Source organism: Pelobates fuscus, chromosome 4, assembly GCF_036172605.1.
Source record: "Pelobates fuscus isolate aPelFus1 chromosome 4, aPelFus1.pri, whole genome shotgun sequence".
Classification (NCBI taxonomy): domain Eukaryota; kingdom Metazoa; phylum Chordata; class Amphibia; order Anura; family Pelobatidae; genus Pelobates; species Pelobates fuscus.
In genome coordinates this window covers 199,582,306-199,608,640 of record NC_086320.1, presented here as the reverse complement: position 1 = coordinate 199,608,640, position 26,335 = coordinate 199,582,306, and the positions used below count along the sequence as shown (strand labels likewise).

Below are 26,335 nucleotides of genomic sequence, written 5' to 3'. Positions count from 1 at the left end.
TTCAACTCACCCAAGTTTATTTACTAAAGAGGCAATTTATAGTGAATTCAATGTTAATGTCAAATGTCAAAGTGGGCAAACTGAAAGCAAAGCTGGCTTGAAGATTTTTCCTGTTTTGTTATTTCGGCCATAAATTTGAACTTCACCTTGAATTCTTACTTTAGTGAATATACCCGAGAGCGTGGCTGTGCTCACCTAAATTGTGCAATTTGGTTTTCGATTCAATGCAATTTAATTACCAGTAATCATTCCCTGTCTATTGCATGAACAACATTGAAAATGAGAACGCTATTTCCGGAATATGAAAGTTTAAAATGTAGGGTTTTCCTGTTATATCAGTCTTCATACCTCAGCTTTCTCCATCGACATATTGTGTCTCCCCCTTGTAGGGACAGTCTATCTGATAAATGGCTTAATGTAGTGATTAAGGAGCAAAGAGACTGTCCCTGCAGTCTCTCATTTGTAATCACTATCTTTCCTCAGAAAAGGCAGGGTTTACATTTGTCCCTAATGACACCTCTAGTGACAGTCACTCAGGATTTGCATGAAGATGCGGATTGGCACACACTGCAGTGATTGCTGTTCAGGGGCACAAAGACCCCCAATATTTCCCTATGGGGGAGCATAAGGAGGTCCTCTAACGTACAGGTTTGTGTTTAGAACTTTGGCGTTCTCCTTTAATGTTGGAGCCTTATTCACAGCTTTTTTATATCCAAGTAGAGGGTCCGGCAGAATAACCTGACAATTTAGCAACATCAGAATCTTCCTCGCTATTGCCAATTCACTTTTTGTCTTTACTATCTGTGTACTTTCGCTGACTTTGAGATGATAGGGCCATACATCTTTGAGGAGGAATTCTTGTGTGGTCAGTCACGTCAAACCACGTCAAATGTCCAGATGCTGACAACCTTTCTGGGTCCAAGACTCCCAGAGCTTGGAAATCCTCAGGTCTGCTTCCAGCAAGGTAGAGGAACAACCCATACAGCAATAGCTTTAATGGAGGTGCTGAAGCAGATGTTTCCTGGGCACCTGATTTCTTCCTTGTGGATGTCACATAACAGCGTCTGTTATCACTTGGCCTCACAGTGTGCTGCTGTTTCTTCAGAGGGTACCTGAAATCAAGAGTCTTCCAGTACAGACCCCAGACCATCAATGAGCTGAAGACTGTCATTCAGCAAGAAATCACTGCAGTACAAGAAGATATGATCCAGAGAGCCATGAGAAGCTATAGAGCATGTCTGCATGAGTGTGTCCAAAATGATGGAAATCATATGGACGATTTAATTTTTAAAACATAATAATTTTTTTCAGGTGTAGTTTAGCTGTGGTTTAGCTATAAAACTAAGATACCATTAAAAATGGTGAGCACTACTCTTTTATAATGTTAAAAAAAACAGTTGAAACAAGAAAATTGTCTGTGTATTTTGTGACTGAACTCAGTCAGGTTATTCTCCGGGACCCTGTATATTTGAGAATGCAAACATTATAGTTAGTCAGTGGCAATTACTAAGGAATATAGTGGTGTGGGTGGGGGTTGTTTTGAGAATGGCAGGATCCCCATATGGATATTTGTCAGGGCCAGAGCAGACCAGTGTTATGCCTCTGTAAGGGACTTTGTTATGACCCATTTACAATATAACAAGGAATAAATCACCAATTAGGTGCAGAACAATTTACATCAGTGCTAGTGAGGAAAGGGGAGAATCGATAACATCAAGAGCCAATTAAAATAGGCTTCCCTTTTGAACTACACACTGTAGTAATATACATTAATAGACAGTAATAGTGTTGTTGGGGCTATGACAGGCAAATAAAAAATAGATGTGTGGCAATGCTGACTGCCTGGCAAGTCACATACAGGGAGGAGTGACTAGAGCTGTATAAACAAAGAGATTTAACTCCTAAATTGCCGAAAATTGAGCAGTGAGACTGCAGTGGCATGATCGTTACACCAAAATTAAGCCAGGGCAAATCCGCCATGTAGCCATTGCCGTCTGGGATTTGCCAGCCTTTTACCTAAAGTGGCCGGCTGGGCAAACAATGGAGCCGGCCGGCTGCCCGCCCTCTCTTGGTGCTGAGATGCCGCTTCCATTTTGTCCACAGTGGTAATAAATGATTAGCATTCCTCTATTAACAATGTCATTTTTATCCAACCTAAACACTGATTGGCAAAGAGAGAGGATTAATGACATGTGATTATTTTTCATTTATAAATACCTTCACATTTTCATGGAAACGACAGAATTGACCGATACCTTTGTACATGACCACAAACAAGGAGCATGTGAAGAAAATAATAGAATCCCTGTCAGAATGCACAATGGTTTCATTACAGTATCACTTTCTGAACACGTTATCACAGAACCCTTATTATGTTGTGAATGCTAGGGTACAGATTTTCCACACAAGTGCAAAACCGATAACAGGAATTATAGTATTATACCGAGTATTTTCTCTGTAAATTTGATATGCCGCTGATAGGCCTATAGCGAGCATTCAGTCGCTTGAAATGAAGACTGTCATCTGGCCAGCAGACACGACTTAAAGCAGATTTAGCACCAGAGGCAGAGCAGGGGCTGGGTGTTTTCTTTAATGAGCTGTACCGATAGCTTGTCACAGGAACAGACAGAGTGCATGCCTACAGAGTAAACTGGCAGCAGCTGTTTTGCTCATTCCTGTTAACAGTGTGTCATGTGAGATGGCAGCGGCCTTTCACAGCCACATGACAAACAGGTTCAGATTATGGAGGAAATGCCTTGGCAGAAGAGAGACTTCTACTACACAGCCTAGTTAAGCTTTAGGGCTTTAAATACTGAGAGTATGTGCAGTTAGGGGTATGTACCAATATTACTAAATATTAACAGATTTATGAATAAGATATTAACAGATTTATGAATAAGATATGTCTGAATAAAATTAGTTTTAGGTTATTATGCTTTATACCTGCCTGTTTAGTGCCTCATACACTATTTAGCTTAGGATGTATTACAAAATCAAGTCAGAATGTACCCAGTCAATTGACTAGGTACACATGTGCGTTGCGGGGTTATTCAGGGGTCAAGTTGCGGCGCGCATAGCCTTAGTCGTGAGGGCATTCAGCAACGTCTGTTGCAGTGCCCTCGTGAACTTTCCATACAGGGGTCCACGCGGACAGTGCTCTGATTGGAGTGCTTGTCCACGAGGGTGCTCTGGAGCGGGAAAAAAACGGTATATAAGGTGGCCTGAGGTGATCTTTGGCACCAAGAAATAATCAACGGTGGAGCTGTTTTTCCCCGCCCTTCCTCATTATATTCAATTGTCGTGGTCTTTTATTGGGGTTGAGGTCATCTGCCTAATTTTAAGGAGAGGTGGACTAGCTGAGTTTTGTTATCATTTGGTTTAAGTTCTGGCTAATAGGGCGGAACTCTGGTGAGTTATGTGTTAAATCTCTGGGGGGGTTTAAAGACCGGAGATGTTTGGTTAAACTGGACCAAACCTCTGGAATAAAAGGGAATCATGACATGTCACACATGTCATGTGTCCTTAAGGGGTTAAAGACCGGAGATGTTTGGTTACAAATTACGTGTTTTAAAGTTAACGATCGATCATTACTCAAGAACATATCAATTCTTGAATATGTGCCATGCGGAGCCGAGTAAAAGGTAAAGTCCTTAGTGCTCGGATGATGTGCTCTCCAGACATCGAACAACCCGGTGTCCGTGATAAACCTATGGAGCATCTTATCTTGTCCTCCCCGCCCTTGGGACCTGGGGACACCGCCCTGTGAGCTCCTATCGACGGCAGGGTCTGATACTGCATTGAAGTCACCTCCCAGGATGATGAGTCCGTGATCTAGTGTTCGGATTTTGGTCTGTAAATCTTCCCAAAAAACGGCGTCAGGTTGGTTCAGGGCATACACATTAATTGAAGTCACCTCCCAGGATGATGAGTCCGTGATCTAGTGTTCGGATTTTGGTCTGTAAATGGTCCCAAAAACCGGCGTCAGGTTGGTTCAGGGCATACACATTAATAAGGTGTATCTTGTAAGAAAGTAGGGTACCCGTTATCACTATGTACCTCCTGTTTTGGTCTGCATCTGAAGATTCTATGTGTATTGGGCAACTGTTCCGAATGAGGATCGCGACCCCATTGCGCTTAGTGTAAGTTCTGGCTTCATAGAAAACCCTGAACGTTTGGTCTTTCAATTGGAATGTAGCTTGTTTTGGTATGTGAGTCTCTTGTATAAAGACTATGTCAGACTTCATTCTTTTCAGTTCTCTGAAAAGGAGACGTCTCCTGTTCGGCGTGTTAAGCCCTTTGACATTTAGGGAGGACAATTTCAGAGCCATGCTCTTGATCTAAGTTTGACGCCTTTTAGTATGCCCACCTCTGTCCATTTCAGCACTGTTGTGCCCCGATGTGTAAGCCTCCAGCCCCAAGGTAAAGAGGGGAAGGTGAACCGAGAAAAGAGCAGGGGAGGGAAAAGAAGAGATAGAGAATAGATAAAAAAACAGTAATTGAGCACTGTGAGTGCCCAAATGTAGTCGTCTGGTCTTATCCGTTGCCAGACTGGCGTGGAGTTCACATTTCCCCATCTCGCCTGCGCACAGCACTAGCAAGAGATGTATGAGCCTCTAACCATTTTGCGCTGTTTTGTATCTTTTCGTAGCTAACTCTATGTGCTACGGAAGCTACTCCTATGTGGCGTATATGTCAGAAGGGAGTATGTAATCAATTGTCTGCTAGTATTGCATAAAAACAGTCATTGAACACATTTGCAGTATCCAAGCGGATAATAAAGAAAATGAAAGCTGAACACAGAAATTAACAACATCAAAACCTGAATTTAGTGGGAGACCATTTCAGTAGCCGTCCTGAGCTACGGGAATATACTATGCCCTTTGAATGTAAACCCCGTACATGTACTCAGGTAAACTGGGTGTCCCCTCCCCCGGGACCTTGATGGTATCACATTTGTACATCCTCCACAAGAGCTGGAGAGCCCCTCGTTGGGCGGGGGTATTTAAAGCCAAACTAAACTGACATCAAAATTGTGGTGTGATCTTCCTTAGATCTAATCCTGCGGGTCTGATCTTCTATGACCCCAGTACAGGTCGCGGGAGCCTCTCTATTACCATTGGGTGGCTTAGCCACTAGATTAATGTTAGGCCGCTTGAGCAGCAGCGTGGGGTGGGGGGTGGTATCAGCCACCAACAGGGATGTGGGGAGTAGGGTTCTTATAGCGGTAGATAGGCTAGTCAAGGAGGATATGAACTTAAAAAGTGTACAGGTGACAAACCTAGTGCAGGCTGACTGCAGATTTGTGGAGCTTGTTGCCTCCTTTCCTTTTTAGTGTTTTATAAGTTTCAAACATATTTAACCCCTTTTTTCCTTAACGTTTCTCAATCGTTTTGATGGTTCACCCTATTTTTTTAATTTTCATTTTTTTTTTTAATTTTTAATCCTTTGTGTGCTTTTTCTTTGTTTTCCCCTTTTTTGGCTCCCCCCCCCCCCATTCTTTTGTCCCTCACTCAACCCCCCTAAAGCATATGTTGTTATCCGATCGGGCTGGTACAGTTGAGGAAGGTGTGCACTCACACGACCTTCCCCGTGAAGAGGGTATTCTCCCATCCTCCCTCCGGCATCAGGGGAAGTCCTGCTCCCACCTAAAATAGCATTGTTCTTAAGAAACCTTACTCACCCTGCCGGCAAGATAGTCAAGAGGCCTGCTAACCACCAACACTGAGCCTCAGGTCCATCCCATCTCCCCCACCCAACAGAAAGTAACCGGCCTCAAAACTTTGTAAACTATAAAAGAGAGGCGGCCTTTCAGGTAAGCAACGTTGGGCCCACACAATTAGAGTCCCGGAGCCCCCGTCCAAAGGACATCCAAGACGCCCACCCGGGCTAAATCGCCCTATTCGGCACTGCAACCCGTGTTTGCCCCTGCATCCAACATTACTGTACCCGCTCCTGAACGAGATCCTCCGCGGCCTCCGATGTCATCAGTAGCTGTGACGGGGATGGCACTCCCAGGTCCCGCAGGTATTTCTCCGGGTCACCTCCAGATGTCAGCACATGGGCCCTCCCCTCCCGAAATGCTAATAACTTGAAGGGGAAGCCCCAGGCATAGTGCACGCCGGCTCTTCTCAGGGCCTCCACTCCCTTCTCTTCTGTAGAGTACTGGGAGCCAGATCTTGGTAAAATTGGATGATGGACCCCTCGTTACGAATTTCCTCCTCCCTGCTCCTCCGCATCAAGGCCTCCTTTGTCTGGAAATGGAGGAACCTGATTATGACGTCTCTTGGGGTGTTGGACTCCTGCCTCCTGGCGCGGAGGGCCCTGTGTGCTCGCTCTATACACCACTGTTCTGCCGGTAAGTTTGGCAGCAGCGGCTGAAAGATAGTAAGGAGCGTGTCTCGCAGGGGACCCTCTCCTTCTCTCTCTAGTAGGCCCCTCAGTCGTATGTTGTTCCTTCTGGAATGATTTGCCATGTCTTCCATAGCCAGCTCCATCTCAGCTACTCGGGCTTCTAGTTTATGCAAGTGGGACACGACTACGTTATGTGCCCGGGTAGTATCCTCCAGGCGGTCCTCAAATCTTGTGGTTCTCGTGCCCAGCGCGGAAATTTCAGCCCGGAGGACGGACGTGGAGCGCTCTATCACCCCAGCCAGGGAGGATTGCACTTCGGCCAGTTTGGTCAGTATTTGTGCAGCTTCGCCCAGCTTGGGGCTAGAGTTTGACACGGCGCTTGGTGAGGGGGATCGTGAGGAAGAGCCTGCTCTGGCGCCATCTTGGCCATCCGCCGGTCCGGTTTTCTGGACTGTGAGCATGTCCAGCACTGTTGTCCCAGTGTCCGGTCCTTTCTTGGGGATTTTTTTAGTACTCCTCTTGTCCATTGGTTCTCGGAGTAGGTATTGTAAAATGCTGTTGTAGGCTATATACAGCGCTTACGAACGGAGCTCTAATCGAAAGCGTCCAGCTCGTTCCCTGGTTAGGCCACGCCCCCCGGTCACAGCTGTTTTAACAGTGACAGGAATCCAGATTAAAGCGGGTCAAGCAGAGTTGGATTCGAGGAAGTCTGTCAACCTCGCATACACAACTCTCTCAAGGATCTTGGAGGCAAACGGCAGTAGCGAGATAGGGCGGTAGTTGGATTGGGAATTAGGGTCAAGGTTGAGCGAGCATCAGATGTGGGAGTACGGACAGAGGATAGACGTAGGTCTTCAGCAGAGCACAGGGGCTTCGACGACACATAGGTAGGTAGGTAGGATAGGTAGATCGGAGCAGCATTATGTAGGGACTTGTAAGCAAGCACCAGAATCATTGAGCCCTATATCTAACTGGAAGCCAATGTAGGAAGGGGGAGGCGTAGGAGGGGAGGGCAGACAGGAAAATGAGTCACGTTCATAATAGATTGCAGCGGTGCAATCTGGGGACACGTAAGACCACTGAGAAGGGGATTACAGTAGTCAAGATGAGAAAGAACAATGGCATGGACCATCATCTTAGCTGCGTCTGGTGTTAAATAGGGGTGGATGCAAGCTATGTTTTTGAGATGGAAGCGGCAGGATTTGGCGATCGACTGGACATGAGCGGTAAAGAAGAGGTCGGTCAATCAGAGAGTTGGATTCGAGGAAGTCTGTCAATCTCGCATACACAACTCTCTCAAGGATCTTGGAGGCAAACGGCAGTAGCGATATAGGGCAGTAGTTGGATGGGGAGTTGGGGTCGAGGTTGGGCTTTTTCAGAATTGGCGTTATGGTTGCATGCTTGAAGGGTGAAGGAAATGTGCCGGAGGAAAGGGAGAGCTTGAAAACTTTAGTGAGAGGAAGAGCAAGAGAGGGAGACAGAGTGCGGATGAGATATGAGGGAATAGGATCGAAGGAACAGGTGGAGGGGCGGGAGGACCGGAGCAGAGCAGAAACCTCTTCTGTTGTAGTAGGTGCGAATGAGCACAGTGGAGTGAGCATGTGTTAGGAAGCTGTGGGCACAGTCCATCCTTTTGTTATACTAGTCTCAATCAGTTTGTCAAAATTGTAAGAATTCCCAGGACCCCAATTCTAGCCCCTAAACTGATGTCATAATAGGGAATCTCTATCATAACAAATTCATGGGAATGCACACTACAGTATTTCTTTTATTAATGTTACCCAGAAATCAAAAACAGAAGCACTAACAAGTGTGCGTATAGTAACAAATTTAGAAACTAAGTGCCCATAAGCCCATCAATGAGTTGAAACACATGTGCCAAACTTCTCAAGAGACAAGCATATGGTAAACAAACAAGTATATGAACAAATACAAACTTAAAGGGACACAATAGTCACTGGAGCAACTTCAGCTTATTGTATTTGTTCTGGTGAGTAGAATTATTCCCATCAGGCTTTTTGCAGTAAACACTGTATTTTTAGAGAAAATGCAGTGTTTACATTACAGCCTAGGGATAACTCTACTGGCCACTTCTCAGATGGCTGCTAGAGGTGCTTCCTGGGGGTGAAGGGGTCTAAGCATGAGTGGGATAGGCATATGGCTATCCTAGCTATAAGATAAGGCCAGAACCGGGTAGTGGATGCATGGAATAGTGGCGGGTAATGGATGCATGGAATAGCTTTCTAGCTGAAGTGGTAGGTTAACACAGTGAAGAGGCTTAAGCATGAGTGGGATAGGCATAATGCTATCCTAGCTATAAGATAAGGCCAGGGACTAATAAGAGTATTTAGAAAATTGGGCAGACTAGCTTGGCCGAATGGTTCTTATCTGCCGCTACATTCTATGTTTCTATATTTTCCTCATAGAGATGCATTGATTCAATTTATCTTTATGAGGAGATGCCGACTGGCCACGGCTATGTTTGACTTGTGCTGGCTCTGCCCCTGGTCTGCCTCCTTGTCAGTCTCAGCAGGCAAGCAGATCAGGGGCAGGGCAGCAGCTGCAGACTGGAATAAAGGTAAGATTTATGGAGTCAAAGATGTGGTTTTAACACTATAGGGTCAGGAATACATGTTTGTGTTCCTGACCCTATAGTGTTCCTTTAATTAATTGAATGCCAATCGCAAATTAGCACGTATGTGATGTTATTTTGCAAAATTAGTGCAGACGCAGTTATATACAAATAATTGTAATTCTTCAACATAAAATCACTAGATACAATACTAACAGAAATTGATATATCCTGACCCAACCGTCCATGTCTATAAACCAAACCAAATAAAGCACACAATACTAATGCAAGTGTAATGCTGCCTTCTCACTCCTAATGTTAAATCCATTGTGGAATGCACATGCAAGATATCATTTTCATCCTTTAAAATATGGATTATCAGGAGTTGTGTGTCATTAACAGACTGTTAAAGTACCAGTATTAGTTACAATCATGACAGAATTATACACCCGACAGAGTCCAAAATTGCTTGCAAGCTTAAAGGACCACTATAGTGCCAGGAAAACTTTAGGTCCCACTCCCGCTGGGATGAAGGGGTTAAAACACTTACCTTTCTCCAGCACCGGGCTCCCTCGGCGCTGGGGAACTCTCCTCCTCCTAACGACGTCAGCGCCGAATTCAAACAGTCCATAGGAAAGCATTTGTTAATGATTTCCTATGGACGTCCAGCGTCTTCTCACTGTGATTTTCACAGTGAGAAGCGCGGAAGCGCCTCTAGCGGCTGTCAGTGAGACAGCCACTAGAGGCTGGATTAACCCTAGTGTAAACATAGCAGTTTCTCTGAAACGGCTATGTTTACAGCTGCAGGGTTAACACTAGAGGGACCTGGCACCCAGACCATTTCATTGAGCTGAAGTGGTCTGGGTGCCTATAGTGGTCCTTTAAATTGTTATTTATCTGGCGATGGGCTCAGTGGGTAAATAAATAACAGAAATTAACACACTGTACTATTGTAAGATGACAAATCAAAAAAAGAAAGTAAAACCACATCAACATTAACATACAGAAAATCGCCCATCAGACACAAAACAGCTTCGAAACACTGTGCTAGGACTTCAAAACCGTCGCAGAACCCAACATTGGTTATTCAAAAGTATGCTTTTATATATTTTTTTTTTTTTTTTTAATTCTTTATTTTGGTTGTGCAAGAGTTTGACAAGCATACTTATTATTATGCCATTACATAAAATACAAGCACTTCAGTAGGTATAGCATTGTGGCATATATGAAAAACTGCACATTTTTTGTTTTTTGTTCACGTGTGTGTTGCCAGAGTTTAACGCATTTTAAAACATAATAAAACGGAGGCAATTCAAATTGTAAAGCATTGTGGCACATGAGGGAAACTGCACAGGTATTTTAGCTTAAACATATTTAAATTGTTCCAGTCAGTGGTTGCTTGGTCAAGAGAGGTGGAAAGACATATTTTATGCACAGTGACTGGGATGTAACAAAGTAGATCACATTAAAATATGAGTGTATTTCAAGATGTGGAACTGGAAGCGTTGGGTAACCTCTAGGTAGTACTCATGTGTGCTCTGGTAGGTTTGCAGCCATCCGTTGTCAGGAGCAAGCAATAGGCAATGCGGAGGAAGTCCAGGAGCCAGGCAATTGTCTCCAAGAGAGGTTTGGCTGTTAAGCCTGTGAGTTGCCCAGATGGGTTTAGCCGATGCACTTTGGGTGCTGGATACTCTCCAGGCACGAATGAGTGTTCAGTTTCTTATTGGCAGTGCCCCCCCAGCCCCCATTACCAACCCAGTTCAGTGTTCTGAGTTTGCCGGCTTCGTGACAGCGTGCTTCTTGAACTCGGGTAGGGTGTCTCTTCAGATGCAGTATAGTGAACTCCCGTGGGGGAGAGCGGTTTTGTGGGGGTCTACCCCGTGCGGCCCTCTGTTCTGATGTGAGGTGGCTTTCTGACGTTCTGCGGCTCTGGGGCCGTCGTCTGTTCCTTCGCCTTCTCCCTCCCACCGTCCGCGCAGCACCGGCGGTCCGTCCAGGGTATGAAGTTCCCTGTGTGGTAGCGCTCGGGATGGTGTTCTGTGGGGTCTGCTCGATGCGGTGAGATAGCTTGTCCCAGAAGGCAGCAAACAGGCGATCGAGTCGTTCTGCAAGAGGGGGCAGTGGAGAGCTGGGTACGGGGCTGCACGTGGCGTCCGCCATAGTTATGAGTGCTGATCCAGCAGTGCAGGTAAAGCTTTGTTCAGGCTATGTTTGCCGGGATGTCCCTCACCGGTAGGGGGGGGGTTGCGTTTGCTTGAGATGCCCCGGGCAGGCGCGCCACAGTCAGCGAAGGGATCGGCCGCCTCCCTTCCGCCTTCCGAGCAGGCCTCAGATCAATCTCGAGGTAGGAGCCGCCGATCACGGTCGTGAGACCTGCTGCTTGTAGCCGCAGCGGTAGCCCCTTGTGTTCAGGAGTATAATTTAGCAAGATTTAGGGCTTTAGCTGGAATTACGGCTATATTTGCTCACTTTTAGCTTGGAGCTCCCATTATGTGTGGCCGCTCGGCATGGCTGCCAGGCTCCGCCCCCCTTATATATTTTTTTTAATGGAAGTACATCACTTTTTCACACTACTATGCAGCACATGAAAAATTTTACGATGTAGTCTTTGTGCTTTTTACTGCCTTTTATTTTAATTGTTGTGCTAGTAAAAGTATTTTAAAGTGCTTCTATCTCGTTTGTTATCAGATTAGTACCTACCCTACCTATTTTGCATATATTGATACAAATTCTATATCTTAGCAGTCAATATACAGATTAGCTGTATCTCTAGATCCACCCTAGGATTTATGTGAGAACTAATTTCTCTGATCTATACCATAGATTACTTATATCTCTAGATCCGTCCTAGGATTTATGTGAGAACTAATTTCTTTGATTTACATGTCAAGCAGGTGATACAGTGACTATTCCTGCACCAGTGTATCACTATTATCCATTGCCACTGGGTCCTTATACGTCTAGAATTAACCTAAATCAGAGTCACGTAGACTAATGGTATCCCACACTAATATTCCAGTGGCAATAGTGATATTTTAATCATTATATTAGCTCTATAATTATTATTTTCCTCACTATTTTGTACATGAGCTATTTGCTATTTTCATTAGATTTAATCAAATTTAATTATTTTATATTTTTTTCGTTTTTATCTAATTCCACGTCTGGCAACCATCCTGTGGATTTCTGGCAACCACAATCGAGTACATTTCATCTATCCCAGTCCCTATCGGTATACTTCTCCAGTTTGTTAGTTTCCTATTTGGGATTAGCCCCGTGTCCCAGTGTACCCAGTATTGGCTCTATCCCAGCCCTCTTTGTTTTCAGTGACAATTATGATGGGCCTAATTACAAAATCGTATCGACAGAAAACACTAAAAGTCATACCTCCCAAGCATCATGTATCTAGTGGAGGTGGTGCTGGAGGGAAACTCACAGGATATAGCTATAAGAAAACACATATTGTATGCTATCTCTCGCTTTCATCTTATTTAAAGGGACACTATAGTCACCCAAACAACTTCAGCTTAAAGAGGTTGTTCAGGTGAGATTTATAGCTCCCGGCAGCCTTTCTCATGTAAACACTGTATTTTCTGAGAAAATACAGTGTTTACATTGAAAGCTAGGAACACCTCCAGTTGCAGTCACTCTGAGTGAACCAGGGGGACTTCTATAATATAACTCCATCAATTCAGATCTGCTGTGCACGTGCATCCTGTGATTCAGTATCTCCTCCCACTGCGTGCAGACACTGAACTGTCCTCATAGAGATTCATTGATTCAATTCATCTCTATGAGTAGATGCTGATTGGCCAGGGCTGTGTTTGAATCATGCTGGCTTTGCCCCATGATGCAAACGCTGAAGACCATGGGATTGGGATGTAAGATAATGTCGTGGATATCGACCTTATACGACAAACCCCACGCAGCGGTCAGGGTGAATGGAGCACTGACCACCGACTTCGATATTAACAACGGGACCAGGCAGGGATGCCCCCTATCCCCTCTCCTGTTTGCAATGACCGCTCCTACAGGCGATAAGGCAGAACCCAGACATCCACGGTTACACATGGAAGGGGTCAGAACACAAAGTTGCTGCCTATGCAGACGACCTTCTCTTTTTCATTACTAACCCACGAATCACGATGCCATGCCTACTCTTAGAGTTTGAACGCTTTGGAAGGCTTTCAGGATTCAAGCTTAACCTTGCGAAATGTGAGGTTCTTAATGTCACCCTCCCACAACGTGAATATGTTGCCCTGAGCGATGCTTTTCTGTTCCGCTGATGCGAGGGGAAAATGAAATATCTGGGCATTTGGATCACCATCGATCCACAAGACGTTTATCGACACAATTTCACCACCATGTTACAACAAGTAACGTCAGACCTTGATCGATGGGCATACCCACACGTCACCTGGCACGGCCGGATAGCGGTCTTAAAGATGAACGTTTTGCCACGGATCCTTTACCTATTTCAAACCATCCCTATATCGCTACCGGCAGCCTTCTTCTTGACTCTAAAATCGTCGGTCATTCGATATGTCTGGAGAGGGGAGAGATCCCGACTGCGACATGAAACGCTGTGCTTACCCAGATGTAGGGGGGGGGCCTGTCACGCCCGGATTTTAAAAAATACCACCAAGCTACCGCAATGCAACGTATCCTGGAATGGCACGCAGCCGAAAACCCGAAACAGTGGGTGACCCTGGGCAGAGGCGACTCGGGGACTAGACTAAAAGCCGATGTCTGACGAGAGGGGACGGGTCGTGATGGGCGAGAGGGAGGCGGGAATCCAGTGGCACAGACTCTGAAAACATGGAAGACGACTAGAAGGTTGGCGCAGGTTTTCCCCGACCCCTAGCCCTATGCTCCCGGTCACGCATAACCCCGATATCGGAGGAGGTCTCCCATGTGGGACATGGGCGTTTCTGGGAGATAGGGAATATGTCCCGTTCTTAGAAGGGGGCACCATATGACCCCTGAATTCATTGCTAACTGGCAGACCACGGACACCCCCACTGATCCTCCAATACCTCCAATTGACACAATACTACAACTCGTTACCTCAAAAACAGCTACTGCACAGGGACCTTACGTGGTTCGAGGGCCTTTGCCATCGAGGGGCCAAACTTGACAAGGCAATATCTATCCTCTACCAACACCTGCTAACCGGGGCCTTATCGGATAATAACACCTTTCTAGGGCGATGGGAAATACAACTGGAGACACGACTCACACCTATACAATGGGGAAAGGTACTGTTATGGCAACATAAAAGTTCCTCAAGCTCCTACTACCAGGAGGTCAACTATAAACTGATCTCCATGTGGTATAGAACCCCGGTCGCAATACAGAGGATTTTCCCAGAGACATCCCCAATGTGCTGGAGATGTCAGGAGGCAAGAGGCACTATGCTACACCTATGGTGGGAGTGTCACGCTATCTCGCGATATTGGGAACGCATCCATACGGAAATAACGACAATCCTGGGAGACGACACAGACTAGTCCCGGGAACTGGCCTTGCTGCATACATCGCAATCCATTCCTAGATACAAGAGGTCAATCTTACGCCACTTACTGGATGCCGCCAAATCCCTGATTCCCGTTTATTGGAAACGCTCGGAAATCCCCTCTACGGAGGAATAGCTACACAAAGTTGGGGATATACAAGCGGCAGAGGCGCTGCGGGCATTACTGGTGGGGCAATCGACGAGGCACGCGGAGACATGGCGACCCTGGTTTTCATATCCGGTTTTCATGGCGACTGGTCGGTGGGTCCCGGACCCCTCATATCGCTGGTCATGACCTCCCCCGGGGACACCTTACCCCGAAGGGGTTCAAAGCTCTTAGATTCACACGCTCCCTTGATAGGGTTGATCATTTACAGAACACACACACACTGACTGAGCATCAACACGATATCATTTGATTCCCCTCAAGGACCACACGGGAGGCTAACATATACCTCGGATACCAACGTTAAACACGGGACGCAGCACGCCAAGGGGTGACCGGGGGACCAACACTTAAAAAGAAAATCCCTACACAACATCCTAGAACAGACACCTGATCTACCGATGGCGGGAGACGGTAGCCCAACGGCAGACTTGACTGCTTAACCTCATACGCCCAACACAATCCACCACAACACGTCTGCCTACAGAGTCCCTTTAAGGTTTTTTGAGGCCCCTTAATAATCAACTAATTCATTTCCTGTCTGCAACATATACACTGATCAGCCATAATATTAAAACAAGGTGAAGTGAATAACACAAATTTTATCGTTACAATGGCAATAGTTTAGGCAGTAAGTGAACAGTAAGTGAACAGTCACATCTTGAAAGAAAAATGGGCAAGTGAAAAGATCTGAGTGACTTTGACAAGGGCTAAATAGTGATGGCTAGACAACTAGGTCAGAGCATCTCCAAAATTGTGTTCCTGGTATACAGTGGTTGGTACATAACAAAACTGGTGTAAAGAAAGACAGCTGGTGAACCGGTAGGGGTCATGGGCACTCAAGGCTCACTGATGCATGTGGGGAGTGAAGACTAGGTCGTCTGGTCCAATCACACAGAAGTGCTACTGTAGTTTAAATTGCTGAAAAACATAATGCTGGCCACGATAGAAAGGTGCAGTTTGCAGCATATGGGCCTGTGAAGTTGCAGACCAGTCATAGTGCTCATGATATCGCATGTCCACTATCAAAGCTCCTTCAATGGGTATGAAAGTGTCAGAACTGGTGGAGGCAGTGTTATGCTCTGAGCAATGTTTTGCTGGAAAGCGTGGGTCCTGGATTTCATATAGATGTTGTTTTGACACGTATCACCTACCTAGAGAATGTTGCAGACCACATACACCCATTCATGGCAATAGTGTTCCCTGATGGCAGTGACCTCTTATGCACCCTGTCACGCAAAATGTGTTCAGGAATGAATCGATTGAGGAACATGACAAAGAGTTCAAAGTGTTGCATTGCCTCCAAATTCCACAAATCTCAATCTGATTGAGTATCTGTGGTTTGTGTTGGAACAACAAATCCCATCCATGGAGGCCCCACCTCGCAGGACTTAAATGATCTGCTGCTAATTTCAGTGACGTAGGACAACTGAAGCTGATGCTCCAGGCCCACACAGTGCATCATGCCCGAGCTGCTTTAACCTTTGAAATATTAATTTTTGAGATCTGCTGTTGCTCTAAACTGCTCAGTGCTATAGTCATAGCATGTGGCCTTGGAGGCATAGATATACACCTTGGCTTTGCTAAGTAACATGGGGACCACCGTCCATAACACATAAAGTGCCAAAAGGTATATTTGACATTGTATATGCAAATCTGTATTTTACATATGAGGGGCCTATCACTGCTCTATGCCCACTGCAAACTGTATCACTGCACCCAATAACTGGATGGATTCCATGTTCCTCATGCCGACGGCATCAACCCCTTGTGCCAATTGCTCTTTCGGCAAATTTCTCTGAGCCTCAGCTTGCTTGCAAACATGGATTTTATATGTCTAAAATTTACTGACGGAAAGTCAGGCTCAGGATCTTTTAAAGCACTAGAATCACAAATACAGAATGAGTGTAAAGGAAGAACTATATAGAATTAATGAATATGAACAGAGTTTGGAATACAAAGCTTAATCTCTGTATAAGTGATATTCATTACTTTACATGCTTGAGCTCTGACTGTATTGTTCTTTATGAATAATCCTCCCGTTCTCTGTAGGATCTCTGGTTGTTTAAAGGTGAGGAAGACCCTGCTAGTACAGCTTAATTAGTAATCTCGAAGTAACAAGTCACACGCCATGAATAAGCATTCTTCTAATGCCCAGTCACATGTTTACTTAGAGAGGCAACAACAGCTGCTGAAGAGGGCTTGCAGAAATCAGATTAATCAAACAAGTCAAGTTCTTCACGTGAGTTTTTAAAAACAAAGCATTGCCCACTTTAAAAAGCATACGACTTGTTGATCGTTCCTGGTAAACACAGACAGGGTACACCAGCAGTTGGGATGTTTAAACATTATTATTTTTCATGTAGTTTGCCTTCATTTTACCTCCAGAGCTTTCCTACTGAGTCATTTGCTCTATTTAAAAATGAGCCAGTCACTGGCCAGTTTTTCATAAAGATGCAGGGCTGGCTTCTACTAGCAGAGATAAATTTAAGTCTGGTTATTGAAACTAAAATACTTGTTTGAAGATGTAAAAAAAGGATATTCAGTAAACAGAGGAAAACTAATCTTTGCTAATAGATTCCAAACTATAACCTTTAGGAGAAACACCTAAGTTCACTGAAATAGGTTTAAATAAAACAAATTTGGGATCACAATAACTGGCTGCTACGCTTTGCCATGTCCCATCAGCTGTCAAGCAGGCCTTGAGTAGCTTTTGGGCACCCTGGGGTGAATGCCAGGTAACCTGCAGTTGTCATGTGTCAAGAGCCAAACTGGGGATATCAGGTGATTTCCCCAATCAGCGCTACAAATCATAACAAATATATAACCTAGCCTCTGTCAAATACAATTTACTCCTCTTTATTCACTATAGGCCCACATGTTGTGACTGACAAGCAAAATGATATTGTGGTGGAATCTCGGTAAAAATAAATTTAGTAGGCCGAGATTACCACGTGGCATGTGTACGTGCATATGCTGACGTATCGATCAGTTGGTTGCACGTGGCAAGATACGATCAGTAGTGTACGGAGCATGTGCAAGAATACAGGATGTAGTATTCCCTTCCTCCATTGTGCTGGACAGGCCATGCGGTCAAGCAGGAAGTTAATTCTTATTTGTATTGATTGGTCAAGAGAATGTGCGGGTGGAGCTTAATATGGGAGGAGTTATATGCCTATATAAGGAGCCTGCACTATTGTCCGGGGCTCAGAACTTGCTGTATTTTGGTGACATTAGTCCCTCTGAGTCCCGATCGGTGATCCAATAAAGAATCTCTTCCTTCCTGAAGAAACCTGTGTCCATCTCTCTGTGCTTGGCTTCCGTCAGTTTCTCCGGTATCATTTGGTGCATTGGCCGGGAAGCTCATCGTTCAACGGTAGCTGAGAGGCAGAGGCGTGAGACGGTCTATCTTTGCCCACGTTCTCTACGGCTGCACCCCTGAACTTCTGCGTGGACCTCCCTTCGTCTCGGCGCCACTGGTCTGTTGTCCAGGAGATCATCGGCCTCTACGTAAGAAGTGCTGGGGTGTCCCCGTCGATGAGTGTGAACTCAGATTCAGGAACGAGGAGGTAAGACAACTGCTGTTTTAGACGGCAGACCCACTAGGGGTATACCGATTGTGCGGTAGGCCCATAAGGGGTTATTTGTGTATGGAATCTGCCCCCTCTGTCGGAGTGAAGGAGCGAAGGCGCACCGCTCAATCGAACGCTCTTTAGTCAGACCGTTTGATTTTGTTAGTCAGGCGGGGTTCTGGTGTAAATAACCCTAGCCGGACACCGGTGTCTTGTCTAGACTAGCGTTCTAGGGTGTATATTTTGTTCGCTAGGTCGGAGGGACCGGGAGACTAAGCGGCGTCTGTGTAAATTCGGTTCGCTAGCTCTCAACCTATCTTGGCTAAGTGGGAAGGCGTGTAAATTTGGAACCCACTAGATTTTTGATAGTAATCGACTAAGAGGCGTCTGTGTAAATTCGGTCCTCTAGCTCGCTATATGTGGTGCTTGGGCAGTGTGGCTAACCAAAACGGATGTAGATAGTTTTAGGTAGTCCATCAAGGTACTGGCCAATAGTTTAGTTGGGAATTGTAAATGTGTTAAAGATTGTTTAGTAAAGTGTATATCTTGTTAGATAGCGCGAGCTCAGCCGTCTAGCGAGAGTGTTAATAGTGTGTTGCTGTATCATAGTGCACGGTACCATAACCCTGTATATTTACTGACACTGTATATAAGTACTAATCACTGTCGTCCATTGCATGTTTAACACCATAACCACTAATAATTGTATTGTGACCTTAAATTGTGCTTTGACCTATGCTAACCGTACTGTAACCGCTATTTGTAAAAGACGATGTTACTGGGGTGTGTTATAGACGGGTAATTCATATATAGAGAATTATAGCGTGAGTGACTGTATAGTTTCGCCAAAGGGCATAATATTGATTATTTAGTGACTGGTGTAACAGCTGTGCGTGTACGGGAATTCCCTGAGTGTTTATTGTGTTATTGTGTACGTTTCACTTGGTAACCGTACCACGTGGTGCTGTTGCCAGAGGAAACGGGTGTGACTGTTGAATAGTACGCGTGCATAGTATTCGTTGTCAACGACGTTCCATTGATAAGTATGGGCGCGTCGGAGTCAACGATTCCGGATCCCTTAGGTTGTATGGTAAAGAATTTTAAAAAGGGATTCAAAACATGTGATTTTGGGGTTAAAATGTCTCCTGTACGTTTGGTTACTTTGTGCACTAGGGAGTGGCCTACTTTGGTTGCGGCATGGCCGCCACGTGGTAGTTTGGATCCAACCCTGATACAGCGTGTACACGTGGCTGTGTCGGGTAGGCCTGAACTTTACGGACAGTTTCCATATATTGATTGTTGGAGACAGGCCGTAAACGACTCGCCAAAATGGATTCAGATATGCCACGAGGAGCAATGTCGCCTCATGGTGGCCAGGACTTGTTTGTCCACTAGGACTGTGGTTAGGCCCATTTTGGACACGCCCCCTGAGTCCGAGATCCCTTTGCCGCCCCCTTACTTCCCTACAGGAAGAGGTAACGCGAATACAGGAAGTCCTGCACCCCTTCCCCCATTGCCCCCATCCACTTCCGCTTCCTCCTCCAGTACAGAATCCACCCCCTCTCGTACTAAATCTCCCCTTCCGGAACCAGAACCAACCCCCATTAGATCTGAATATCCTGATTTGGCGCCACTTCAGACTTCCGGTCAAGCTTCTTCTAGCTCGGCTCGAAGTGTTCTATTTACTAACTTTTCCCAAAACCAAGCTCCCACATCCTCATGCCCTATTTCCCCCCGACCGGAACCCATAACTGACGCCCCTCTACGTAGCCCCATACTAACCCGACAACTGACCGGTACCCAACAATTAAAACATTATCAGATGCCTCTTCGTCTGAATCCCGGGTCAGCCTATATCGATGCCGCAGGTCAAATGGCACATGCTGACCCAGTCTTCGTATATGTCCCGTTCACGACTACCGATCTCTTGAATTGGAAGACCCACAATTCCTCGTACACTGAGAAACCACAAGCTATGACCGATCTGTTCACCTCGATAGTTCAGACACATAATCCGACATGGGCTGATTGCCAGCAGTTATTAATGACTTTGTTCAATAATGAGGAAAGGACAAGGATTAATCAAGCGGCCATTAAAGCGCTAGAGGATAGAGCCCGTGCTTTGAATCAAGCCAATCCAGCAGCATGGGCCGCAACACACTATCCTAACACCGATCCCGACTGGAATGTAAATGGCGCAGATATGGTTCAACTCAGAGCCTATAGAGATGCTATAATTGCTGGCATGAAAGCTGGAGGAAAGAAAGCTATTAACATGTCGAAGACAGTTGAGGTGATTCAGAAAAGTGATGAAGCGCCCAGTGTCTTTTATGACCGATTATTGGAGGCATACCGCTTGTATACCCCCTTTAATCCGGAAGACGCAGATAATTCCCGAATGGTGAACTCCGCCTTTGTCAGCCAAGCCTACGGAGATATTAAGCGCAAGCTACAGAAGTTAGAAGGGTTTGCAGGTATGTCTATCACCCAACTAATGGAGGTAGCGAATAAAGTGTATATGAATAGGGAAACAGAAAGTAAGAAAGAGGAAGAGCGCAAGATGCGTAAAAAGGCTGATATGCTAGCGGTAGCGATCGCAGGCGTAGATAGACGGGGCCCAGATAGAGGCGATAGTAAGTGGAATGAGGAACCTCTGAGTAGAAATCAGTGCGCACTGTAGAGAAGAAGGGCATTGGAGAAATGAGTGTCCGCGAAGAGAACAGTATGAGAGAGACAGACCTAGGACAGGTTATGGAAACTTTAGAGGCAGAGCGAGAGGTAGAGGAGGCCCCGGAGGGAGCAATGGTAATAGAGGGAGTAATGGGAACAGAGGAAGTGTAAGGGAAGATAGGTACTACCCAGCAGCGCAAAGGTCCCGCGATAGAGAAGGTAGGGACTTTGTAGGATTGGCTGACACGGTCATGGAGGACTATTGATACCGACCGGGCTCCATCCCCCTTGGTCGAGCGGAGCCTATGGTCGATGTATCAATAGGGGGAAAAAGGAGTGCGTTCATGATCGACACTGGTGCTGAACATTCGGTGGTGACTGACCTAGTTGCTCCTCCATCTGGAAGAACTATTACTGTAATAGGAGCAACTGGAAGAAGTGCTGCAAAACCGGTTCTTAAAAGTCGACTCTGTACATTGGGAGGCCACGTAGTAAAACATCAATTCCTTTATATGCCTGAATGTCCAGTCCAATTGCTGGGACGTGATATGCTATCTAAATTACAAGCGCAGATTACGTTCCTACCAAATGGAACAACATCCTTAAAGTTTAATGGACCTTCAGGTATTATGACATTGTCCGTACCAAAGGAAGAAGAGTGTCGACTTTATACAGCGTTAACTAGCCAAAACCCTAGGAGTGATGAGTCCTTATTCAACATACCAGGAGTTTGGGCAGAGAACAACCCACCAGGACTGGCCCGCAATATTCCACCTATTAAAATCGAACTAAAACTTGGGGTTTATCCAGTGAGCCTAAGACAATATCACATCCCGCAGAAGGCTAAGAAGAACATCCAATCTTATCTGGATAAGTTCATACGGTATGGTATCCTAAAATTCTGTACTTCCCCCTGGAACACCCCATTGCTGCCTGTTCAAAAGCCCGGTACAGATGAGTATCGACCTGTGCAGGACTTGAGAGCAGTCAATGATGCGGTTGTTAGTATACATCCAGTTGTGCCCAATCCATATAACCTGCTTGCTTTAATTCCGGGCGGGGCTACTCAGTGCCTGCAACAACTGACTCATATGCTTGGTATAAAGCATACGGCATATAGACCCCAGAGTTCTGGTAAGGTAGAGAGAATGAATAGAACTATTAAAAATCAGTTGGCTAAAATGCGTCAGGAAACCCAACTTAAGTGGAACGTTCTCTTACCCATAGCTCTATTGCGAATCCGCAGTACACCTACCAGAAGGATGGGCCTCTCTCCTTTTGAAATTATGTATGGGCGACCACCTCCCGTACTTGGTAACTTAAGGGGGGATTTGAGTCAGTTGGGAGAAGGAATTACCCGGCAGCAGGTTGTAGAGTTGGGTAAGACTATGGAGGAGGTACAGAAATGGGTACAAGATAGATTACCTGTGAATATTTATCCCCCAGTTCATAGTTACCACCCAGGAGACCAAGTGTGGATTAAAGAGTGGAATAATGTACCGTTAGGGCCCAAGTGGAGAGGTCCTTATGTTGTTCTTTTGTCTACCCCTACAGCGATAAAAGTAGCCGAAGTGACTCCGTGGATACATCACTCCAGGGTTAAACCAGCAGCAGTCGATTCTTGGCAAGTTACAGCAGATCCAGAGAATCCCTGCAAGATCCGGTTAAAGCGCACGACTCAGTCGGAGTGACGAGGAACCTTGTGGATTACAAATTTTATTGTTTCAGAGATTTGGTAAGTGAGTGAGAGGGCCATAATAAAGCCTGTCCGCTCACCGACGTATAGTATATAAGCCAGGAAAAGTCTCGAAGGGACTCCTGTGAAGACGAGCAGAACTCCATTCCCTGCAGCCCTTACATCCTGGAAGCTGAGGTGCCTTCGCACGGACGAAGACTGAGGATGACGACGAAAGATGTGTTTATGATAATGTTTTTATATGTGTATTTTTATATTCAGGAAGGTAGAGGTACCGACACTCCTAGCTGTGAGGTATGCATTAAGACTACAAGAGCAGGTAACCATATTTCCCAGACCCTAATTTGGCATTCGCAATATGAGTGTAAAGGAGATGTATCAAGATGTAGATACCTAAATATAGAATATAGTGTGTGCCATTTAGGAGTAGGAGAACCTAAGTGCTTCAGTCCGGAGTATCAACCTCGTACAATTTGGTTGACTCTCAGGAATGGAGATCCTCAGGGGACCCTAATTAATAAGACGGTATTAGAATCCGTACATTCTTCGGGTGTTCTGCTATTTGATGCGTGTAAGGCGATATCAAGTGGTAGAAAGCCGTGGAATGTATGTGGGGATCTTAGATGGGAGAGGACGTATGGGTCTAATGATAAATATATTTGTCCCAGTAGTAAAAATAAGTATGTGAGTCCTAGATGCCCAAATAGAGATTATAACTTTTGCCCATATTGGTCTTGTGTGGGGTGGGCAACTTGGGGACAGACAGTAGACAAGGACATGATTGTGACTAAGTTGCCTACCAGCCCATATTGTAAGTCTATGGAATGCAATCCAGTCCATATACTTATAAATAACCCCGACAAGTTTTTAGATAAATATGGTAATTTATTTGGGTTTCAAATATATGGGACGGGTTTAGATCCTGGGACAATATTGTTTATAGGGATAGAGACTGATACGGTATCCTCCCAAACTCATCAAGTATACCATTCCTTTTATGAAGAGATGAGTATTGATAATAAGATCCCCCATAATGCTAAAAACCTGTTTATTGATTTAGCCGAAAGTATTGCCGGTAGTCTTAATGTTACCAACTGCTATGTGTGTGGAGGTACTAACATGGGAGACCAATGGCCTTGGGAAGCAAAGGAGGTAATGTCCGGTTCTGAGGCAGTTGACCAATTAATATCTACACAAGCCGATTATCATATGAGTGTTAGAGGTAAATCTGAGTGGAGATTAAAGACCTCCATCATAGGTTATGTTTGCATAGCAAGGAAAGGAATGATGTATAATACTTCTGTAGGAGAATTAACTTGTCTAGGGCAAAAAGCTTATGATGATGATATAAAGAATACAACTTGGTGGTCGGCTTCAAATGTCTCCGAACCATCTAACCCGTTTGCTAGATACGCCAATTTAAAGGATGTGTGGTTTGACCTATCCATCACATCTACCTGGAGAGCCCCAGCAAATTTGTACTGGATCTGTGGTAAGAAAGCCTATTCGGAGTTGCCACAGGACTGGGAAGGGGCATGTGTGTTGGGTATGCTCAAACCATCCTTCTTCTTGTTACCTATTGAAACAGGTGAGACTTTAGGTGTTAAAGTGTATGATGTGAATCATAGGAAGAAAAGGGGACCCATAGAGATAGGCGCCTGGGAAGATAATGAATGGCCTCCCCAGCGTATTATAGATTATTATGGGCCAGCCACGTGGGCAGAGGATGGTACTTTTGGTTATAGAACCCCTATTTATATGCTCAACCGTATTATAAGATTACAGGCGGTGGTTGAGATTATTACTAACGAGACATCACAAGCGCTCAATCTTCTAGCGAAGCATAATACCAGGATGAGGACAGCAGTATACCAAAATAGATTAGCCTTGGATTACCTTTTGGCAGTAGAGGGAGGTGTATGTGGGAAGTTTAACCTGAGCAATTGCTGTCTTCAAATAGATGACGAAGGGCAAGCAATAGCTGAGCTTACTAGCCATATGGTTAAACTAGCGCATGTGCCTACTCAGGTATGGAAAGGGTATAATCCAATCGATCAGTTGGTTGCACGTGGCAAGATACGATCAGTAGTGTACGGAGCATGTGCAAGAATACAGGATGTAGTATTCCCCTCCTCCATTGTGCTGGACAGGCCATGCGGTCAAGCAGGAAGTTAATTCTTATTTGTATTGATTGGTCAAGAGAATGTGCGGGTGGAGCTTAATATGGGAGGAGTTATATGCCTATATAAGGAGCCTGCACTATTGTCCGGGGCTCAGAACTTGCTGTATTTTGGTGACATTAGTCCCTCTGAGTCCCGATCGGTGATCCAATAAAGAATCTCTTCCTTCCTGAAGAAACCTGTGTCCATCTCTCTGTGCTTGGCTTCCGTCAGTTTCTCCGGTATCAATATTAAATATGAAGGTGCAATTAGAGTTTTGATATGAAATATTGCAAATGTATGGCCTTGTTTTCTCAATAAATGCAATCTTTTTTTATTGAATTTGACCCTAGTTTCAAACAGGTTTGTCTTAGTGTAGTCATTATCACTGTATGATAAGTGAAAGCCTGCTGACAGTCAAATTATAGGACACTTGACATGTCCTCTATCTAAAAAATCTCTAGCAAATAACTAGCTGTTCAGCGAGTTCACTTTTACTTTCAGCATAAATATCTAATTCTGAGCAAATTTTACTGCTTATGAATTCCTGACGCCATAAGTGGTGAGACTTCCCATTTAAAGGGACAAAACATCAATAGTGTATTCAACCCAGTCGTTAGTTTTTCAAAGCATATTTTAAAGAATGCATTTCTAATTTAGCATTTGTAGAGCTCTTATGCTACCTAGCTCTTTCTCTGTTTCTGACAAGTTACGACATAAAAACAAACTGGTGCATGCTGGGAAGTATAGGTATAATAGATATTGAAAGAGCAAATGTCAAATTATCTTGGAAAACACAAAACAGATTAAAAAAAATATTTCATAATGCACAAACAATTATCATATTTTACACAGATTAACATAAATATGTTTAAGTGAGTTATCTATTTTGAAAAAAATAATAATCAATTAAATAGACTAAAGCTTTTCAGAATAAACTACATTGATTAAAGTCTACTCACCTTATTGGGACAGTGTTGTGACATTAATTAATGTGAATTACCAAACATGCCTGACTCAGTACTTTAGTCTGTGCCTAGATGTGCCTGAGGAGGAAGCTACATTAGCACATAGCTGGATGATAATCATCATCAAACTACCTAGTCTTGCCCTCACTTCAGTTATGACATCACTGCTATTATAACTAAACCTGGATTACACACATGGATGCTGATCTTGAGGCTTAAATATGTTGCGACAGATAAATACATTTAAGAGTGAAATTACGACATAAGTGTAATGTATGTACCTGAAATACAGGCACTGTCTGTGCCAAGGAGCACTACCACTACAACAGAGTTTAGCGGTACAGTGCCATGTCCAGGGTCTTGTCCTGCTGTCACATGGTTGTTCCCAGGTGTCCTGCATCTGGTGACAGTATGGAATTTAAAGGGACACACAGCTTAATGTAGTGGTTCTGGTATCTATAGCTTGATCCTTCAGGATTTTCAATGTAAACACTGCCTTTTCAGTAAAAGGCAATGTTTACATTGCTGGATAGAAACACTTCTAGTAGCAGTCACACATATGGCCACTAGAGATGTTTCCTGTGCCAGTGCTGCACTATGTGCTGATTGGCACAGAGCTGCATTTTGCAGCGCATGCACAATAGCCTCCCAATGTATTGGATTGGC

At 44.8% G+C, this 26,335-nt stretch overlaps 1 protein-coding gene across 2 annotated transcripts in view; it reads right to left on the bottom strand.

Annotated features, from left to right (window-relative positions):
* The window catches only part of RETREG1 (reticulophagy regulator 1), a 137,336-nt gene that overhangs the window by 50,278 nt on the left and 60,723 nt on the right, over positions 1-26,335 (bottom strand). The window lies entirely within an intron of this gene.